General features: G+C 46.5%; 1 protein-coding gene across 1 annotated transcript in view; it reads left to right on the top strand.

Annotated features, from left to right (window-relative positions):
• Positions 1-1,418: 1,418 nt before the first annotated feature.
• The window catches only part of Atp8b1 (ATPase phospholipid transporting 8B1), a 120,555-nt gene continuing 99,578 nt past the window's right edge, over positions 1,419-22,395 (top strand). Inside the window, exon 1 of the mRNA XM_038330135.2 lies at positions 1,419-1,740. The gene's annotated coding sequence lies outside the window, so the exon portion shown is untranslated. The remainder of the gene's footprint in view (positions 1,741-22,395) is intronic.

The following is a 22,395-nucleotide window of genomic DNA, read 5'->3' as shown; positions in this document are numbered from 1 at the left end:
GACTGCAATATTTATTTGATAATTGTTCTTATTGTATTATGTATATTAAACATAATAAGACTGTACACAATAAGATTTTTTTGTTTAGATGAAAAGGGGTAAATGTTGTAGAATATTATTTTAAGATGGATTACATTTGTTTATGCTGTGGGACATTTGTTTAATGATGCAAAGATGTGTTTGATTAAATAAAATTTACCTGTGGTCAGGAGACTGCGACAGCAACTAGTTGACAGGAAGTGGTCGGGAGGAGCCAGGAGCAGCATTGGGGTCTTTGGAGAGATGAGAGAAGAGGTGAACTACTTGCTATTCAGCCTCTCTGGGGAGCAGAATTCCACCTCAACCCTTGAATCTTGAGTTCTTTAGAGGGACAGGGATTTAGTTAAGTTCCCTTCTTAGCTTTGAAAGAATTGGTGCCCGAGGGAACAGAATTCCCCAGCCACTGCTGATAGTGGTGGAGTTGCAGATGCTGATTCTGACAGCCGTGGATTAAAAGGCAGCAACAATTTTAAAAAGATGACAACAGATTTATTGTTCCTATGTTACAGAGTTATTTGACAAGAGAAATTGCAAGGTGGTTATATGAGGTGCATTGTTAAGATATAGGAATGAGAGGGAAGTGCTGAGCGCTAACAGTTAACAGCTACCTTTTAAATACTCCTGTAGACCTTTGCCTGCCTCCCTTCTGACCCCAGCGACTTGTTGGTAGTTAGGTAAGCTCCGAGAGCCTTAGGGATGCAGCTGTAGAAACAGCACCTCTCATGCTGCATGGGAGGTGCGATTCATACTCCAAACAGCCGCCAGCAACGCTGCACATGCGGGTCTGAATCTTGCAACCATAACACTGTTATCTTGTTACACCATTGTTTCTTCTGGTCCCAAGGTCCTAAACACGCGCCACAACTCAGCAGAATGTGAGGTTGCTGCAATTAGTTTCTCGAAGTCTTACGAGACTTAGCGCCCTCTGTTCCACCGCCTTTGGTGACTGATCCCTAGACGTGACTTGGCCGGGAGCGAGCGCGGCTCCTCTTACCGAATGAGTTCAGGTCCCCGGCTCTCAGTAACCCCGCCAGCTTTCCGGGCTGGCACGGTCACCGACCCGGACCTGCAGCCAAGCCCACAGTGGATGGGAAAGTGACGCAAAGTTCGTGGGGGCGCGCGACTGTGAAGCAGTGAGCAGGAGTGCCCCGAGAGCCAGGATCACAGGATACGCTTAAGATCGGTCACGGTCAGGGGTGGCCACCTGCCTCTGGGGCGCTAGGACCTCGCACTAGAGCAAGGCTGCGTAAACCAGCCCCAGGCCTGGCAGCCCAACACCTCTCCGCCCCAGGGAGGGATCGAGGGAGGGCAGACGGCGGGACCCGCCCCCGGCCCTAGCTCCAGCTTGGTCCCCAAGCCGCGCGTGGCCAAGGCCGCTGCTAGGGGGAGGCGAGAAGCTCCTCCCTGGAGCAGAGAAACCAGTTTGTCCGGTCAGACAGAGCGGAGGGAAAAGGGCGGCCGCCGAGGAAGGGCGCTCTGACGCGGGGCGGGGGAAGGCGGGGAGCCCTTGGCGAGCCACGAGAGCCGGAGGAGTCGCGGCCAACTGGACAGGCTTCCCGGGGCCCCCGGCCAGCCCCTGTGTGCCATGCAGCGCTAGCGCAGCCGCAGCGCTGGGGCCGGGCGGGAGGCGGCCAGGTGCGCACAAGCCTTGGAGCGGCGCGCACCCCGCGGATGCCCCAGCTGGGGCCCAGTGAGCACTAGGTAAGAGGGGCGAAGCGCCGGTGTTCCCCGACCTCTGGGATCGAATCAGCCCGGCAGGGTCCCCTGGCTCCTTCGGTGATTCACGGGTTAATGGCTTTCACGCATCCGCGGTGCGGTGGCAGCAGCTGTCCGAGCCCCCAGGCTCCCAAGCCCGGACAAGTGGTATTTGGGGGGGCTGGGGTGGTGGTTCCGGAAGTTTCAGCCCCCGCCGCGGTCCACGGTTGGGAAAGGACAAGCTGAGCGACATTCCCAGTTCTTTAGGGTTTTCACCTGTTCGGGGGAGGAATCTCCCGGGAACTGTTTGGGTATTTTGTTATATTTTTCATTGGTTTGCTACACACATGTCGGGAGTTAAGATCCCAGAGTTAAGCCAAGAAAGGATTGGGGATCTTTGAAAAGTGTCCCTGTCTGTCATGAGAGGACCACCGCCCTTCTGGGAATCTTCCAGTGTTCGACTTTGGGGCAAAGGCGATCCAGTGCGCCCGAAAACGACCTTAGGGAGGAGTGTTTCTGGCCGCGGCGCACCTGCTGGGAAGGATGAAGGGGGTGAGACTCATTGCCTCCCAAGCTCCTTCAGTGCGCATCAGTGAAAGAGTGGGGGAGTACTATAGAAAACAAATAGTTTTCCGGGTGACTGTGGGGTCGTGCCCACTAACTCCGACGCATCTCCGCCGGCTGTCTGTCCTTAATCCCCGGGTTGAAGCCTGGAGCTGTCACTTCTCGGCGCCTGTTGAAGGAAAACGCGTCAGGCGGCGGGAGATGAGGCATGGAACAGAGCCGGGGCTTTAAATCATTTCTTGGCTAACTCTCTCAGCCCGAAGAGAAAGAAATGTCTGGCCAGCTCCTCCAAGAGAGTTGTAGGCGTGTAAGTCTCTGCCCCGGGAGGCTTTGAATGTAGATCTCTAGACCGCTGTGGGAAAGAGCACCAGCGGCGAGAAATTGGCACAAGAAAGCGAAAGGTTCTATATGAGACCCAGCAAGCTCCCTGGTCCCTTTGGCCTGCCCTCGGTGCTTTAGGCATTGTTCTAGCTCTTCTCTGGGGGGTATTAGCTCTGTGGAGTCCCCCATGCTCCGCAAATCGCCCACTCTGTTAGAGCGAAGGAAAGCTTCGCTCCCCCCCCCCTTTTAAAAAAGATGTATTGCTTTAGAAATTCCTCCCCTTAACTCCTAGAACATTAAACCAGATAACACCAGTGAAGTACGTGAAGACACCAGGCACTCCTTGGCCACAGGGGAAGGCTAACTGCCTCGGGGAAGTAAAGCTATAAAGGATGTATATATTTATGATCCATGGATCGTAAATAGAGGTCCGTTTCAAAAAAAAGGAAAACCAAACGAAACATGAGGTCAAAGCTCTGGTTTTCATCGTCTAAGCAGTACCCTTGTGTTAGGTTAAAGTGCCGTTCCTTCCTCCATCTTTTGTTAAGACCTTATTAAACCCTATTATAAATGCATAGACTGTGCTGTGCGAAGGATGATGAATGGTTATTAGCTGATTAATTTCTGGGGAGCAGTCACACCTGCCTCCAATTGCTCCTCTGAAGCTGCTAATGGTTTCTTTATGTAGAGATTTCCTTGTTCTTTTCAGTGAGAATCCGTGACTGCCGTGTTCCTTTATCGTCTTCTAAGGACGGCACTTGGATAATTTTCGCTGGTTCTTTGTGTTGGGCTCCAAAGAGAGGCCAAAGGACCCGTGTGGCTTACTTGATACCAACCAACACATCCAACACGCGTGTCAGCTCCGCGCTGGCCACCTTCAAACTCTCCTTGTTATTTATTTTAAGTGCATTCACACCCAAGTTTACTTGTTATCTCTTCCTAGTAGGGGACTTAAGGGGATTTTCTTTTTCTGTTTAAGAAGGTGATTTAAAACAGTGATTTCCGGGAGCAAATGGTTTAGTAAAAACAAGTCTTAACTGGGAAGTAAACCAAGTTCAGGGCCAGCTCCACGTTTAGCCTTGCTTCAGGTGATCTTGGAGCTGAGGGAATGCATCACCTGGGCTGCTGAGTGCTTCCTCTGTCCCCATTCCCATATCTCCACTCCCCCCACTCCCCCACCCCCATCCCCCCATCTCCCCATCTCCCACCCCCTCCCCTACCCCTCCACCCCCCCCCCCCCACTCCGCGTTTTAAAGCAGGGAGTAGTAAGTACCAGGTTTTAGAGTCCAGCAGGTATCTCACTAATCACAATGCCGGGTTGCTCGTCTGTTAAGGGTGAAAAAGATAAACATTTTTTGGTGTGGGGTTGGGGGGTTGGCGAGAAGGAAGAGAATGTGTGTGTTCTTTACCAATGGTAGCTGTTGAATGCTGTTTTATTTTCCTTCTTGGAAGAATGTTGCTTTTATTTTTCATTATCTTTCTTGATTATCATGGTTATCTCCAGATAGAGTCTCCTTTTGCGTTGACCTCAAGCTCGCTAAGTAGCCGACAGTGACCTTGAATTCCTGATGCTTAGCTTCCTTCATGCTGAGATGTACGACCACACCTGGCTTATTTTATTATGTAAATCCTAATTTTTGCTGCGCTGGGTATAAGCTAGCCACAGAGTTACCATTGAACTTTCCTCCCAGCTTTTGACATGGCTCTAAAAAGCCAGCCTGAGTATTTGGTACTTATCCATTATTACTACTTGATACTGGAGTCTGAACATGTTAACAGGCACATTGGTATGTTAACATTTTATTATCTTACTACTAAATTCTGTGTTAGTTTCTCAGAAGCCATATTCATGGTCCACAGGCGATCTTTATGACTCTAGAGCTTTTAATTCTACTGTTGGCTTTGCTCTTTCGTTTTAGTTTGTAAAAGAAACCTTTGGACCTTTGGATACAGAGGAACTGACTCTTTAGGGGCAAGTACAAGTTTTGCTGGGTCCATTCCTCATATGGGCTCCTACCAGAGGGCCTTTAAGGTTTAAGAACGTACTTTTAGTTCTATGTCTGTTTCTAGGTTTATCTCCCAGAGGAATTTTTCTTTGCAGGGGGTGGGGTGTCTTTGGGTATTGTGTGAGGTGTTTTTTTTTTTTTTGCCATTTTTATATCATTCTATCAGATCCAGCATTTGTTGATAGTTTTTTTTTTAGTGTAACAATTAACTTGCGTCCAAAGAGGTTGAATTAACACACACACACACACACACACACACACACACACACACATACACACACACACACACACACTCACTCACTCACACACACGGCTCATCTTTTTTTATCCTCCTACTTGTGTTATTCCCGAATCCCATCCCACTGCCCATGTAAAAGCAATGTCAAATCTAAGAGCTTCTGTAGCTCTCCATGTCGATAAGGACCTAGTTTCATGGAGAATGGTTATAGAAAAAAATGCGTATGTGAATATACATGATTGTGGCATAATGTGTATATACGTGATCGTGGCATATACACCTTCTTTCTCACTTTTATTCTTAATAAACCAGGTGACTCATCAGTTCACACTTAGACACAGAGTAGTAAGCCTCCTGATACTTCTGAGCGAATTGCCCCTTTTAAATAAATTGTCACCCAATCTGCCCACAGTGGGGCCTGTTTTGATAACTGGTCCCAGTGAACAGAGTCCAGAAGCAGTGGCAAAGCAGAGATGCTGGCTTCTACCTCCTCTGCCCCAGGTTGGTGCCTACACCTGCTCCACTGTTCTCCAGCTGTATAAGCTAGGGAGCATACAGCCTGGCCTCTCCACCTGGACATGGTGTGATGGATGAGTTTTCAAACGAAGCACTTGGGAAAGGAGGGCACGCAGAGCTTACTAAAGGGTGGTCATTGGTGCGGCTGTGTTGGCGCTGGGGCTGCGTGTGCAGCGCCTTTCCCCTGGGCTGTGGGGAGCATGGGATTCATCTTATATGATAGCATTTGTTTAGCAAACACAGGTGTACATTTGCACCTGGACATGGGAAGAAAGTGTCTAAGCTTCCAATCCTTGTCATTGTTCTGAAGTGCGTCGGTGACTAGAGAGCTAATTTGACCTCTAACCTTTCAGGAGGATGAGTTCAGTCTGTCACAGCCCCAGGGACTCAGGATGCCCTCAACTGGGTGCTACCCACCTCCTGCCCAACAGAGGCTCATGGGACACTCAGAACACTACAGTGCTTTCTTTACCCCTTGTGTTTCGGCGTCATTCATCTCCTGCCAGGTTCATACTGTAGTATGTAGTATGTAGTATGTGAGCCTCATGGTTTGTGGAGCCTGGGTACATACCAGTGAAACTTGAAGCAACCTCATTCATTCATTCCCTTCAATTAGGCCAGTAGTTTACCTCTCTGTTTTAGGGAAGGTTGTCAGGTTTATTAAGGATCTGAGTTGGTTTTCTTTGATAAGATTTCTGTTTAGGAGCTGGAGAGATGGATTGCCAGCTAAGAGCACTTGCTGTACTTGCAGAGGACCCAAGTGTGGTTCACAGCACGGGTTTGGTGGATCTCAACCCTCTGTAACCTCACCCAGGTGGTCCAATGCTCTCTTCTGGCCGCCAAGGGTACTGCATGCACACAGTGCACAAACAGGCAAATGTACACATACACAGATAAAAATAATGAGTTCTAGGACAGCCAGCTCTGCACAACGAAGCCCTGTCTAAAAAAAAAAAAAAACAATTAAAAACAAACAAATAAATCGATAAATCCAAAAAAGAGTTGACCAGGTTCTCTCTACTTCTCTGGATGCTGTCTCTACATGAGGTGATCTTAGGTTTGAGGTCTGGATGGGGACTCTCCCATGGTTTATCAGCAGTCTCCAAGTCTAGCCTTTCAGGTGTGAGAGATGGGGCTGGCCGTGATAGCAGAGGTGTCACGCTGGGCAAAGGACTGGACTCTTTGGGGATGGTTGTGCTAAATACCTTTCAGGAGTGAAGGCTTGTTCCCTACTAACAGGGTTGAGAAGTTAGCTTCTACTGTGCGTGTGTGGAGCCTGACCTTTGCCTGGTAGCCTGGCTCTCTATTTACACGACTGTTGTTTTATGGCTTTGTTTCTTTGCTGAGTGGCTTTTGTTCCACCAGAGTTGAGGTTTGTTTGAATTAGGGTAGGTTGTGTTTGAAATCAGTTTTCTAATCTTCACCCAAACTGAGCTGAGCTAGAAAATCCCAAACAGATTCTTTGACACCAAATATTGTCCTCACACGCTGCCTGGCAGTCTATCCTGTTCATAGGACATGTGCCCATGAGAGGAATACATGATTTATTTTATAAAATGTGGTGTAATATACACATATTCTTAATTTGCCTGCTTGGGACACAGTGAGCTAAGGTCTCTGTGCTCCGTGAGAAAGTGGATATTAAGCCTGTCCACGTGACTTGGCACAGGCAAGTGAGATGGCATGGGTGTTCTTCACTTCCAGTTGGGAAACACTGATCTTGTTTTTGCATTGAGTGCATGGATCTTCTAAAGCTTGAGCTAGCAGCTGACAGCAAACTTCTAGAACTTGTGACTCTACGTGGACATTATATGTGTGGCGGGGCAGTGGGACAGGCTGCAGAGACAAGATTAGGTGAAATCCTGCCCTGCTTTGGGTAGCAGGATGACCCTGGGATGAGAAGGGACTTTTGTGATCTTCATAGTGCAAAATCTGATGCCTTGGACATCTTAGCAAATGGTTAAACGTACAAAACATCACATCTGGCCGTGTTAGTCCCATTCGGAGTGTTGTTCAGTGGCACTAAATACATCTTATTATTGTGTAACAAGCACCATAAAGTCGTCCAGTGTCTCACCCAGCTCTTTCCAGGTCTCCCTATCCCTGAGCCTGTGTCTCTAGTCCTCTTTCTGTCACCATGAACCCTACTTCTCTGTGGCATCTGATGCTGAGTGTAATCATACTTAATCTTCTTGTCCCTGGCTTTTCTCAACATGGTGGCTCCAGGGTTCATCCTTGGCATGGCATGTGTCTGAAATTTCTTCTGCTGTAAGGGGGAATAGTGTTCCATTATCCATCTCTACATTTCGTTTACCCAACTAGTCACTTGACAAAGCCATTGTATTTGGCTTGTCTCCACCTCTAGCTTGTGAATAATGTTGCTGGGGACTGGTTAGTTTATGTTCTTATTTGTTCATGTGAGGTGTGGCATGCTTGCTTGGTAAAACTTTTTCTTCATAAGTAAGGCTGAGGACATGTAGCATCTAGTGTCACGCTTTCCACCAGGAAAGTCCTGGGGTGCCAGGAGTAATATCAAAGATGCATGGTAGCAGCCATCTCCCTGAAATCTTCAGCTGTGCTTTCTCAGTGAAGGCCATTTGCTATTGTCACCCAGCTGGCCTGCTGTGGAGATGTGGTTGATTGTACTCTGTGCCATCCTGGGTGTCCGAGCTCAGGATCTGTGGCCCCATGACAATGTCGTCTCTACAGACCACAAATGCATTTTGGAGATGACATTTTGGATGGAGAAAAGAATCCTAGCTTTCTTCACCAATTGAAACAAGTTTTTTTTTTTTAAGAATCACTCAATTTTTTTAAAAAAAATCTTTTAATTGAATATTCAAGTGTCATATTGTTTTCTACCTTTGAATAGAATGGCAGACTTTAATAAAAGTTGTAAGGCAAAGGATCATTTATGTAGTGAAGTATGACAGGGCCACCAAACTGTTGTCTCCTTAAGAAGATGTTCAGATGGATCGGGCATGGTCTAGAGCACCCATTATCCCAGCATTGGAGAAGCTGAGGGAGGAGGAGAATCACAAGTTTAAGGCCAACCTGAACTAAGGGAGGAGGAGAATCACAAGTTTAAGTCCAACCTGAACTACATAGCAAGAATCTTTCTTTAAAAAAGGGGGGTGGGGTATGTGTATGTTGTTCAGTGGTAGAGTACTTGCCTAGCACACACAAGACTCTGGTGGTGGCACACGCCTTTAATCCCAGCCCTCAGGAGGCAGAGGTAGGCAGATCTCTGTGAGTTCAAAGCCAGCCTTATCTACAGAGTGAGTTCCAGGACAGCTAGGGCTGTTACACAGAGAAAGCCTGTCTCAAAAAAAAAAAAAAAAAAAAAAAAAAACAATAACAACAAAAAATAAAGATCCTGGGTTCAATCCTTAGCATAAGGGTGGGAGTGAGAATGGAGAGTGGATTTATCTGTGTGTTGTGTGTGCCTGTAATCCTAGTACTTGGGAGATGGAGGCAAGAAGATAAAGTTCAAGGCCAACTTCAGCTACTTATTCTAAGGCTATACATGGGATCCTGTCTTAAGAAAACCAAGCTAAACAAATGACCTCTCAGAAAGAGGGAAATGTGAACACTGTAGTAGGCAGCGTGGGACTATCTGACCACTACTTTACAGTGAGCTATGCACATCTAACATGTTTGGACCTTTAAGATCATTGAGACCAAGGTTATTTAAGACAGGACAAGTTTGGCTAAGTTTTAGGGTTGAATTAGTCCCATTTCTTGAGTTTTGGCTTTAGTGGAGGAAGTTTTGCGACTGGAGCCTTTCGTCTCCCTGTGTCATCTCCCAGAGAAGCCTCTTGGACATCAAAGTTTAGAGCACATTTTGCAGCCTCACTGAATCAGTGGGTGAGTCCAACACCCCACAGGTCTGTGTGCCAAGTCTTGGCATGTGTCTGTGAATTCACAGAGAAATATGTCCTTTAGGAACTCGAATTCAAGAGGCGACAGACAAGTGTACATAACAAACAGGGTGGTTATATATTGCACACCAAGAGACGTGCTTTGCGATAGCAAGAGAATGGGCCATCAAGGGCACAAGTTTCCACTGAAGTGAAGTGTCCTTCCTGAGAAGGTGACCCATGGGCAAAGACTTGAGTGCAGAGGGACGAGGGGGACCTATGGAGTATCTGAGGCAGGAGACTGTGGACGTAGAGTGTAGGGCAGAGGCTTAAAGTGTGAGTACCTGGCTGCTCTGATAAAAAAGACAGCTCTGTGGGAGTGAAGGGGAGAGAGAGAGAGAGAGAGAGAGAGAGAGAGAGAGAGAGAGAGAGAGAGAGAGAGAGAGAGAGAGAGAGAGAGGTGTCAGATGGAGCTATGTCTGCCTGTAACTCCTCGCTCACCGATATGCCTGCATTTGACTGAGGCAAGTAGATAGGACTTTTAAACTGGCCAGCACTATAAGCAGGAGTCTATCAAAATGAACAAAAATGAGAAAACAAACTAGAAATGTGGGGGTGAGCATAGAGGGAGGGCTAGAGGAAGACCTTGCAGGGCCTCCCAGGCTTTATAAGGACTTTGCCTCTGACTTGTATGAGACAGGGGAATCAGTGCAGGATATCACTCGTGGAAGGGGTGGGGATCTGACCTGGGTCACTCTGGTTGCTGGTTATAGACCAGACCAGGATGGGAGGTCCTAAGCCGAGAGATCAGGCAACAGGCTATGTCGGCAAGGTGTGATAGAAGTCATAATGATTAGATGTCATAGAGAGAGAGGGAGGGAAGGAGGGAGAGAGAGAGAATGGGATTAATGAGGTGTAGATATGTGGATGTAGATATAAGTTTTAACTTGAAAAATTGAAAGTCAATAGCATAGGATTTCTAGACAAATAAGTGTGTGTGTGTTTGCGCATATGTGTGTGCATGCGTGTATGTGTGTATGTGTGTAGGTAGGTAGGTGTGTAGAGAAAGAAGGGTGAAGATAACTTCCTTGACTGAGCCTGAGCTGCAGAAGGAAGCATGAGTTTCTAAGTACTGCATGCTCAACGAGCTGTGCTGAGGTGGCTGCTTAGAGACTCTAAAGACACTCCTCAGAAGTACGTACATCTGGTCTTGTTTAGAGCGCCTGAGCTCTGTTTACCACCACTGTATGGTCAGTCCCAGTTTGGTAGGAGAGAGGATGGAGCACATGAGCACCTGAGCAAAGAGCACCAGAGCAACACGAGGAGCCTTCCAGCAACCCACCCCTGGGCCACCCCCTACCCTGAACTCCAGGCTCTGTGTCAGCTCACGAGCCAAGCAAGTGTGGTGTTCCTTGCTGTGGACTGGGAGAGAAGGGTAAATATAAACAAAATACTAAGGTGGTTTACATCTGTAAACCCAGCACTCTAGAGGCAGAGGCAGGAGAACTGCCCCAAGTTTGAGGTTAGTCTGGCTCTCAAAGTGACACTCTATTTCAAAGCAAATTTTTGAGCAGAGGGATTATGAAACAAGTTGATATTGGGTTTATAATCTGCAGTAACAGTAGGCCTTGCTTCAGGAGAAGGGAATTCAGTGGAGAAGGAAGAGCCGTGCGGATGAGAACTATTTGGGGGCATGTCCAGGGTCCCAGCTTTGGCTAACCCTCATCTCTGTCCATAAAGCAGAACTTGCCAATTTCTCCTTCTCTTTGCACACTTTGCTCAAAAAATTAAATGCGTATTTCACAAGGATGAGTCCAGTGTCCAAGGCTGATGGCAGTGTCAAGGATCACCACAATGACAAGGAGTGCCGCTTCATGGGGCTTTCTTGGTGTCTCTCTTGAGTGCTCAAGCCCGGCTTGATGTTTTCCAAAGATGTATCTCCAGGCTCAGGTTGTGGCTACACCAAAGTGTGACCTTGGCCATGTTCTTGTGGCCCAGAAGAGCAAACAAAAAAGACCCAAAGTGAGATTCTCCATCTTTTCCACCCATTTTTCTGCCTAAGTAACACTGTCGTGAGCCTTTTGAGTCAGAAGTAAGTCCTCAGAAACATCTTTTAGGTCCTCAAATCCAACCTGTCACCAAGACCAAGAGTCTATTTAAAAGGGACAGCTCCTACCCTCCACTTCTCACCCCACCTTGCTTTCCTGGTCCAAGCCTCCAGGAGCTCTGACCCTGTGGTAGGTAACATCCTAGCTGGCCTCTCTGCTTCTGGTCTTGTATTTATCCTTGCCCATTCTCAGCATTGAGTTCTGACTTAGAAATTGAAGACAGAAATCAAGCCTTGTACCTCTACTTAAAAATATACCAAATGGCTCCTATCAGGCTCTTTCTAACTTGGCTTAGCCTGCTCTATCCATGTTTCCCAGACCTATGTCCCTCTATCCCAATTCTATGCTTGCTTCTCATAGATTCCAGAACATAGCACTAAGTTCCTACCCAGCAGGGTCTTGTCACATGTTCTGCTTGACTAGAACGTTCATTACCCTGATTGTTGCCTTCTCCTCCTTCAAAGACAGCCTCCTGCAGAAGACCCTCTTGGGCCCGTTCTCTGTTTTCTTTGTAAATTGTGACAAGACACAGAACAGAAAACTGGTTGTGGTGCATGCTTAAGATACCAGCACTCTAGAGGATGAGGCAAGAGGATTACTGTGAGTTTGAAATCGGCCTGACCATATTTAACAAGTACCAGATTAGCTAGGGTTACATAGTGAGACCCTGTCTCAATGAAACAAAAGCCCCCAACCAAACAGCACTAGCAAAACCCCATAAAATTTATGTAAGCTAAGACTTTGAGTGAATAACTTAAAGAAATTAGGCTGCTCACATTGACACACATTATAGGCACATCTTTCCTGCCACTCGCCTGCTCAAGGAGACAGAAGGAAGGGATTTTAACAAATGTGTTCTTGCTGTATCTGGATGTGATCTCTGAGTCCCTCCTCATCCAAGATCTTCAAGGCCAATGATTGTGACTTAACTGACATGAGGTGGCAAACGAGTTCAGTTTTTAGCACCTACCATTAGTTGGCCCAGAACAGCCTGTAACTCCAGTTGCTGTGCTTTGCAAATGCCACAACTTGGCAGCATCTCCCCTTCTTTCTATCTTTTCTAAAGTTAGCTCCTATTCCGGAAAATTGGATTCTTTGGACATCTTGGTCTGGGTTGTGGATCACTTTACAAATAGTGTTTGGAAATCCTTAGATCATTCTGTAATTCTGAACTATGAAATATTTACAAGCAGGGGCGAAACTGGAATATTCTTTACCTTGACTGTTGCCTTCTCCTCCCCACACCGTTGAGTGTCTTCCTGTCAGAAGACAAGGGACAAAGAGTTTGAAGGTCATACAGTTATCTTGGGGCCAGTCTAACTCGAATGGGATGGGGCAAAGTGAAGCTCTGTGCTTGATCTGATTTGAGTCAATCAATTTCATAGGCTTGTGCGTAAGAACGTTGGAGTGATTTATGTAACTTATCATTGTTTTGCTGTGAATTCGTTTTAGATTGAGGTTTATCAAGGACTTTTTGGTATCCCGTCCCCAACCTAATCTGAGTCAGTTTGCCCTCAAGGAATACTTCAGGACATCACAACTCAGGGAATGTGACTAGACTCTATTGGTAGGGACCAGAGATCCTGATAAACATCGCTAGTGTGTGGACTCCTCCTGCCACACCCCTGACACTGAAGGATCCTATTCAAAATGACAGTGGTGTTGGGTTGAGAATTCTTTCTTATTCTGACCCACAGATAGAAATTCTCCCATAGGGTGCAGTCCCACATACCTCTTGCTCTTGTTCCTGGCCCCTTTGAATCTGTCAAGGGGCAACTTAAGGAGGAAGGGAGCATTTTGTTCATAATTTTACCATCTTGCCAGGGAGGCATGGCACAGTACTGTGTGGTAGCTATAACACTGGATCTCTAGCCAGGAAGCCGATGCTGGTACTCACTTGCTTTTGTACTTGAACCCCCACCCATGAAATGGTACATCCCATATTCAGGGTAGATCTTCCTTTCTCAGTGAAATCTTCTGGAAACAGCAGAGCATTCATGCCCAGAGGTGCATTTCCATGGTCCTTCTAAACCTCATCAAGGTGATACTGATGATGAACCACCACACCCCCTGACATTCCACGTCTGAGCTATGGAGACTTGAACTCTGACAGTTGTTGGAAGATAATGACTCTGTAGTTGGTGCTTAAGCCAGAAATCTGGGCTTGGTCTTGACTTGAATTAGGGACTTGAATTGTCCCTAATTTCCTTTGCAGCCCAATGTCCTCTGCAGCTTCTCTGTCCAAATGGCCTTGACGCCAGTCGATGACCACTTTGTCCACTGTCAGCTGCTCCATTCAAGCCAGCCTCCCTCCTCCTTGGGATTGTTACGATAGCATCCTAACTGAAGCACACATTTCACCCCACTCCCTCCAACCCAACTACTTAGATCCCGGGACTTTCCTACACCCCCTCCTCTCCTGGGCTTGCACAGCCTGCTCCCATCCCTTCCCTCTTCCTAGTTACATCTTTATCCTCAGAAACTTCAGTTTTCTGAGCGTGACAGATCATTTCCTGTACCAGGACTTTCTCATTGTTGCTTTATCCCCCCCCACCCCCAAGCCCTCTTCCTCAGCATCGCTCCTTCTCCCAGGCTTTTGTCCCAAATGTCATTTCCTTATATTCTCTACTGAGTCCGTCAGTGAAAGGAGCTCCCTCCCAAGCTGTGCTCTCTCTCCTCTTTTGCTCTGCCACTGTTCTATGTTCTTAACTATATTGTAGTATCGACCAAATCAACCAAAACTCTCGAGGTGGACGCAACCCAGTCTGAGGAATGAACACAGAGTTCATTCCACCTGTTGGCAAGACCAAAACTTCACATCACACCGCAACCAAGCAAGCCAGGTACCCAGTCCTGTCCATTGTCCCTTGAAGTCACCCTGGAAGGTTTTAAAACAGAAGAAATTGGGCTAGTGAGATGACTCAATGGCTAAAGGTGCTTGCTGAAGACCTGAGTTCTAGCCCCAGGATGTACATGGTAGAAGGAAGGGGCCAACTGCTTCAAGTTGTCCTCATGTGTCCATTGGCACAGGTAAACCCCCCCACCACACACACACGGAGGGACATACTTGCACACAGCAAATAGACAAAATTTTTAAATAGGTCAAATAAAATTGAAGTCGCTGGGCATGGTCATGTCTCATGTGTATATTCTGAGTACTTGGGAGGTAGAGAGAGGCAGGAGGACTAGGAATTCAAAGCCAGCCTCAGTCACATAGTGAGTTTGAAGCCAGCTTGGACTATATGAAAAAAAAAATTGTCTCACAAAACTAAAAACAAATTAATAGGTAGGTAGATAGATGATAGGGAGATATATTGTAGACAGATAGATCTACAGACAGACAAAGAGATGATAGATAGAAGTAAGCAGAAGTTCCCAAGCTCTGTCTTCTCTTCCTGAGGTTTCTCAGGTGACTTCAAGCAGGTGGCTGTGCTCAGAGGGCCTGCCTTCTGATGCTCTTAGAGATTATTCATATCTAACCAGCTGTGGTTGCATGAATAGTCTTCAGCCCTGATTTTATGACCAGTAAATAGCTGTCTGACCCCAAATCATCCTTTGGGCAGCCAGCAGCTGCCAGGCCACAGCCCTGCAGGTCAGAAACATCGCCGAGAGAAGGAAGTTGTCATCAGTATGAATCACGTAAAATCAGTGATGTGGCTGTTGAGACTGGACTCTTGACCACTTGGAAGTCATTTCCTAGTCCCTTACGGTGCAAAGCAGGCTGGGTAGCTGGGAAATGAAATAGAGAAAGAAATCTGGACCCACTATTTCTCTCTGTTTAGATGAATCCATCTGTAAGATAAAAATTTCCCATGTTATGTACAATATTATTTCTACTGGATAATCCCTTCTGGCTAAAGACAATTAAGAGAATCTGAGAGCTGTGGATGGTAAAGACCACGCAGTCCTATTTCTTGGAGTTGCAACAAACTCCCTCCAGCCTTGAGTAGACCTGGCCAACTCCAGAATCCCCCTTTGCCAAGTCATTGTGATTTCCCCTCCCTGCATCTTCCCAGAAGCTGCAGTCTTTCTTCTCCCACCAGCTCCGCAGCGGAAGCCAGCCCATCACGGCTTTTAATTGTTCAATTCCCGGAGCATGGATGTATGTAAACAGACGACAGGATATTCTTCACAGCTGTGCCGAGGGAGCTGGGAGCCAGCCGCACAGCCTCTTTGCCAAACCCAGCCAGTCCTATAAAAACCTTTGGCTGCGTTTGCAGTCACTGTAAAGTTGCGCATTTTCTAATGGCTTTTTAAAAGAACTTTAGCACATTGAAGCTATTTTAGCCTTTTCAAGGACTTACACTAGTGTAAAAAAGATTTAAAATTATCGTTGGTCTGGCCTTTTCAACTTCAACATTAAAAACATTTCCCTGTGCTTATTGACATCTACCAAAACAAATTTAATTTTACAAACAGACTTGTGAAATCTTTTAATTGTATTTACCTATTTGCCATGTGTGCATGGCGATGGACGGGGTGTAAGGAAATACACATGCGTGTGGAAGCCAAAAAACAACTAGGATTGTTTTCTCCTTTCATGTGGGTCTCAGGGATGGAACTCAGATTTATTGGGCTTGTTGGCAAGTGCCTTTAACCCACTGAACCATCTCTCCAGCCATAACTTTAAGATTTATAATGATCACTATGTTATGAAAACCATAAGCATGGGTTTTATTTAGTTGCTTTATTTGGCTTCTCTTGGCCGTATTTATAATAGATTCGGCAGGAAAAGTTTAATATTGCAAATAAATATTTCCCTTCATTATACAAATTGAGGTTTATTATCAATTGCCACAACAGGAAATAGTGACACCATGTTTAACATTGCTGAGATTTTAAAAGTCAGCACGGGGCCCTAGCTGCTGCCGACTCCAGATTTCACAATTGAGCCTAGATTTCACTTTGCCTCTCAGCAATCTCGCGGTCCATGAGTCTCTGCCCCTCCCTCCGGAAACCAGTTTGGGTGACGTGATTTCTCTGTGGTTTTCTTTTCTCCGCTAGACTTCTTCAAGTTGTTCCAGAAAAGCCTTCTCAGACTTCTTTTGACCATATTTGGGCCCCACTAAAGCATCTGAGAATCCTTATGTAATTTCTCTGGGTTTTGTTTTACTACTAGACCTCTCTCAGGCTTGTTCCCTGAAGCCTCCCTGACCAAATTTGGATTCCGATGAAGAATCTTCTGGCTCATGCTTCTGTGGCTTCTTGTGTTTCTGGGTAATCTTGAAGTGAATAGAGGTTAGACCTAATGAGCCAATCTCACGAAGAGACTCTGGCCAGAGTGGAGGGGGGGTCACACTGTAACCCAATACAATCGATTTATAGCCGGATGAGTGAGTGCAAAGTCACGATAAGCAAAGCTTGGCATCAAAGAGAAGAGAAATAGCTATTGCTTGGAGTAGGCAAGAGAGTACAGGGGTATTTCCAAAGCAATGCTTTCCTCAGTAGAGAAGGCAAGGAATTTTACTCAGGGACCCTACACATGTTCATATAGGGCTTGGCCCTTTCCCAAGATGCCCAGTTAAGGGATATGGTAGAGAACACTTTCACTTTACAGTCATGGAGCACATGTACATGTGTGTTATGTATGTGTGCTATGGCCATGCTTAGCTTGCACAGTGGCCTTTTAGCCAAAAATAAGGAAAGGGACACTGACATAGAAGTTTGCCCCTGAGAGGTCTCTCTTATGGGTTAGCCATTCCTCTGAAGCTAGGCTATAGAAAGAGAGTCATTCCCCTTTCTCGGATTCTCTGGCATGCTTTGTCTGAGAGAAGCCAGTTGCCATATCGGATCTGCCAGATGGGAGAGATGACGTGGCCAAGACCTGGAGTGGCCTCTAGCCAGGTGTCCACGAGGAACTGAATCCTGCCGGCAGCCCAGAAAGCAAGCTGGTAATTGGATCCTCCCTGATTGAAACTTCGCATGACTGCCACCCAGCTAGCACCTTAACTATACCCTGGGCTATGCCCAGCCTCCTGTGTCCCTGAAACGGACATACGAATTTCTCATTTAGGGGGATCTTGTTAGGTAGCAACCAATAACTAACATCAGGTCAAAGACCAACAGTGAAACTAGAGGCTTCCTTACCTTTGGAGAGTTTGCTGTCTGGGTAGAAGGCCTTCAGATGTCCATTATCATTCTCAGCTGAGATAGACAACTGGCCCTTGCTATTTCCTGATCAAGGGTTCCAACAAAAACAGTTTCAGACCTTCAGTTTTTAATCTTGTGTTATTTGTTTTGTTTGCATAGGTTTTATCTATCACCTGTCTGTCTATCATCTATCTATCTATCTATCTATCTATCTATCTATCTATCTATCTATCATCTATCTATCTATCATCTATCTATCTATCTCTTATTGTTTAGCCAAGGCTAGCCTCAATTTATCTTCCTATTTCAGCCTTCTGTGTGCTAGAATTAGATTTGTGGCACCTCATCTGGCCTACTGTTTAGTATAAGCAATGCATTCAGTGGTCCACCCTTCGAAGGCACAAGCTCATGGGACGTGAAATTATGTCTTTTGATCATCCCTCCCACCCTGCCTACCCAGCTCCTTTCCCCGAGGCTCGCAACCATCCCGCATCTACTGGTTAAACTTCTAAAGGCAGTCTTTGCATCTATAAAGGCGTCTATATGCTCCCCAAGGAAATGAAGAGTGGATCAAGGTAGTTGCTTATCCTTCTCTGAAGTCTGGTAGCTACAGAACAGACTGAAGTCTGGGTAGCTTCTCGTATCAGAATCTGCTCTCAGATTACTACATGAGAAGATGAATGGAGGGAACAGTTGGAAAACCTTCCACAGGGAAAAAAAGCAGGTAACACATAGCATAACAGGGCTGGAGTGGAGTCAGAAAAGCCAGCTGTTTTCCCACTGCTTTTAGCCAGACACATCCAGGTGCCCTACTTTTGAGCAACTTCTGTAAAAAAGATCAGGAATTCAAGGCCATCCTTAGCTATATAGAGAGTTTGAGGCCAACCTAGGCTACCTGAAAGACCCTACCTCAAAAAAACAAAAGGTAGAGGGCCTTTCGTTGTGGTGCATGATGCCCGTCTGAACTCTATGTGCTACCATACAGTTCGTGAACTGGGCAAGAGGATGGAGATTGAAACACACAAAGACACCCAGACAGAGACACAGATCATCCTTGATGCCAGAATGCCCCAAGAATGTCCCTTTATTGTGCTCAGGGGCAGCTTATATAGGAATAGCCACGCCCCAGCCAAACCCACCAGAAATCATTCCCCTGCCATCAGGAACTGCTGAGGGTCTCGTACTCAGACCAGCTGCAGGCTGTCTCAGAGCAGAGGAAAACAAGTTGTTTACAAGAAATTCAGGATCTGGGGGGTTTACAGCTCCCAACACTTTGTATTATGAAAAATTGCTTGTTTTTTGTGTTACAGGGATGGTGTCCCAGGGCCTTGCTCATGCGAGGCCAGTATTCTAGCCCGCCGAAACAGGAGTCGGCCTTTCTCTGACCCAGAGACTCATGCCATATGTTCCACTTTCTCCAGCTTGCTTTACCTTCTACAAAGGGAAGATAATTAAGGCAGATTAATAAAACAGCTCAAGAATGGCAGAGCTTCGCCCTGTTACACGTTGGTATATGAGAACTAATTAAGGCCCCAGGAGAAAGTTACTGGCGAATTGAGGTGGGATCTCTATGGAAATAAACCATCACCTTCATAATTGTAGGTGGCGTGCCACACACGTCACCCTGGAGGGAAAGGGTACCTGGGTAGCCCTTGGGGATTACAAACTACAGTTTTGTTTCCCGATGTTCAGTATCCTCTCTCGACTGAATTGAACCTTGGAGTACACTCGCCTGGTTTAGTATGCAGGAAAGTAAGCTCAGCCAATCCCTTTTACTTATTGTTCAGAAATCTCTAGAAGAAAGCAATGTGCAAATAATAACTGGTTTTCAGTGACTCACGCTTCCGCTGCTGGCATTCCAACACCTGTCTACTCCTTCGGTTTGGTGACAGCAACATGGGAGGGGGCAGGGCTGAAATGATTACTCAATTGCTCTGGCCTGACAGACTCTTCCTATAGATAGAACCAGATAGTGGTGTGTATTTCTCTTTTGGGGACAGTCATTTATAATCCTGTTAATACGCAGTAGGAATTTTTCCCTCCCTTTTTTTCTCCTTCCTCTCTTTCCTTTCTCCTTCTCTTTCTACTCCCTTCCTCCCCCTTTCCTCCACTTTTCAAATATTTGAGGACCTACCCTTTAGTCATTCCTAGTCATTCTTGGATGCAGCAGCTAAGGCTCAATTTCATGTGGACAGATAGCAGAATCACACTATGCTATCACACTATAGCTCAGGGGTAGAGCACTTGCCTAGCGTTCAATCCCAATACCAGAGGAGGCAAATTACCCAAATCTTAACGATAGATGCTGTGGGGGAAATAACAGAAGGGGTAGAAAAGAGGCCAGGACTGGTGACTTTACACTGGTCACTAGGGGAGTCCTTAATAAGGTGACCTTCCAGCCAGTGGACAAATGTTCTGAAGGTTGTTGTGTGTGTAGTCTGTCCTTAGCCTGGGTATGCATCTGAAGGACAGAAGCAAAGTCTTAACCTCCAGAAGTGTACGCTCTGCTGGGGAGCGACAGATCACCAAGGCATTTCGAGTTTGGTAGAGGATGGGAAGTGACGGTGTAGTAAATTGCTTTAACCATGAATGCCTCAGCTAGAGCCCCAGAAGCCAGGGCATCAAACCCCTGTAACCCCAGGGCTATGGTGGCAGAGACAGGAGGATCCCTGGAACTTACTGGCGTATCAGTCTAGCTGAATCAGTGAGCCCCGGGTTCAATAAGAAGCCTTGCCTCAAAAAATAAGTTGGAAAACAAGCCACTTGGGGACCTCAGGCCTCAACATCCACACACCAATTCCCCTGAAACATACACAGGGATGGGGGTGGGAGAAAATAGCTAACAAAAAAAAGATGAGTGTCTGGAAGGGATAAGCAAGATAGGGTTCCTTAAAAGTGTTATTTATAGTAAGGTTACGGGACTTAGAGGGGCTGAGCCCCCTGTCCGTCACTGGGGAAAGTGGGTTCAGGGACTGGCGTTACACAGCCTCCCCAAGAAACCAACATGCCAGAGGCTTCTCAAACCAAGCAGGACCTTGGTGGTGGCATCAGAGCGAGTGGGGGGGTGGAGGAGGTGAGTGGGAATGAGCTGGTAGATCTGAGGCTGTCCTCGAGAGAAATGGAACTATGGCAGAGCTTTGGGCAGGGGCAGATCCCGTCCACATTACATCCCGGAAGCATCCTGTGCCTTCCATGTTGAAGCTGGACGGCGGATAATGAGGATAGAAGGAAGAGAGTAAGGGGCTTTCTTGATGCCATATGACGGACACCTGAACTTTCGCCAGGTGGAGAGCAAGAGAGAGTTAGACTTACATTCTGGAACCTTGGGAAGGCAGAGCTAGTGGGTAGGAGAAGGGCCGGAGGAAGGGACACTCAAACAAATGAGTGTTTTTCTGGAGCATGCGGAAGGATAGTGTTGCCTTCAACTGAGTGGAGGAAGTAGTTTTAAAGTTAGCTTCCTTGGGTCATGTGGACACAGCAGGAGCCCCCTTCCTAACAGAATGTCTTGTGTACGTAGAACGGGGACACCAGAGGCTAACTCAGGGAGAGAATGAATCTTAGGACTCACAGAGTTCAGTTGGAGAATGCTCCTTCAACTCTAGAAGCAGGGACCTCTATGCCCTACTCCTGCCCCGTGGAATGATCTGGAAAAGACGTTGCTTGGTGGACTGTCTGCCTGTCATGCCTTGTTGCCCCCTAGCCGTATCCTTCCTGCAGAAGGTGAGGGACTTTCCTCAGATCTGCTTTAGCCACTGCCTCATCTGGAGTGGCCGCTCAGGGTGATCATTTTCAATTTCCTATCTGATGAGGACTGTGCCAGTTTGGCTGGCTCCAGGCTCTTTGCCCCAAGAATTCCTAGTTGTCCCCGCGCCCTGCCTCTCTCGCCTCCACGGAGGCTTCGGACATTCACATGTGACTTGCTTGTCCCAGGAAATCTTTGGAGATTCTTTCCTCATGCTTCGGGTCCTTGTTTTTCTGTTACTTCTCCATCATAGTGTAAATTAATATTTCCTTGGGATTCGAGAGATAGATGGCTTAGTAGTTAAGAGTGTATACCACTCTCACAGAAGATCGGAGTCCATTTTTGTTACCTAGAACCTCCATTGGAAGGCTCACAACTGCCTGTAACTCCAGTTCAGGGAGTATCCAACACCTTCTTCTGGACTCTGAGGGCACACACATGTGCGCGCACACACACACACACACACACACACACACACACATACATGCAAGCACCCATGCACTCACTCATGTGAACATACACACATGCAAATACACATAATAAAAATAAAATAAATATCCTTGAGCTAGGTGCGTGTCTCCCCTCAGTCTTGAGCATATAAGATCACTAGCAGCTGACTGTCTAATAGGCAGAAAGTGCTTTTCCTAATCAGGGGATGCCTCTCATAGCCTCCAATTTCTTCAACACCCAAGTTACAAGTGCTTCTAGCCTTGGCTGGCTCTCCTTCCAGTCCCTTCTCCCCACAGCCATCATTGTTTTTTACCCACCAATTAATTACATTTCAGCCACCCTGAGAGCAAGCCTGTGTTGCCCAGCCTATGCCCCCCACCCCCCCGGCGCTCTTCCGCATTCTCTCTAAGCATGGTGTGTATTGGCTACTCTTCTCATGGAGCCTCCTGGAGAATGAGGATGGGGCTCGCGTTCCACTTGTCTTTATATGCTTAACTATAGAGACTTTGTAAATTATTTAATCCAGGTACTTTAAATGCATACTTTATATCTTTTATATATTTATCTTTGCTTCAGACATACTTATATAATTTACCTTTCATATACATATCTTTATGTGTCTACATGTAATTTGTATACTGCTTAGAGCTTACCCTTTATAGATTTATCTTTATATAGTTATCTCTAGACTTTTTTATAATTACATATGATTTATATACCCTATAGTTTTTATCCTTTCTATGTCCCTATAAATTTTACGCGTAAT

The sequence above is a fragment of the Arvicola amphibius genome, chromosome 5 (genome assembly GCF_903992535.2).
Source record: "Arvicola amphibius chromosome 5, mArvAmp1.2, whole genome shotgun sequence".
Lineage (NCBI taxonomy): Eukaryota > Metazoa > Chordata > Mammalia > Rodentia > Cricetidae > Arvicola > Arvicola amphibius.
This window is presented reverse-complemented; position numbering and strand designations above follow the sequence as displayed.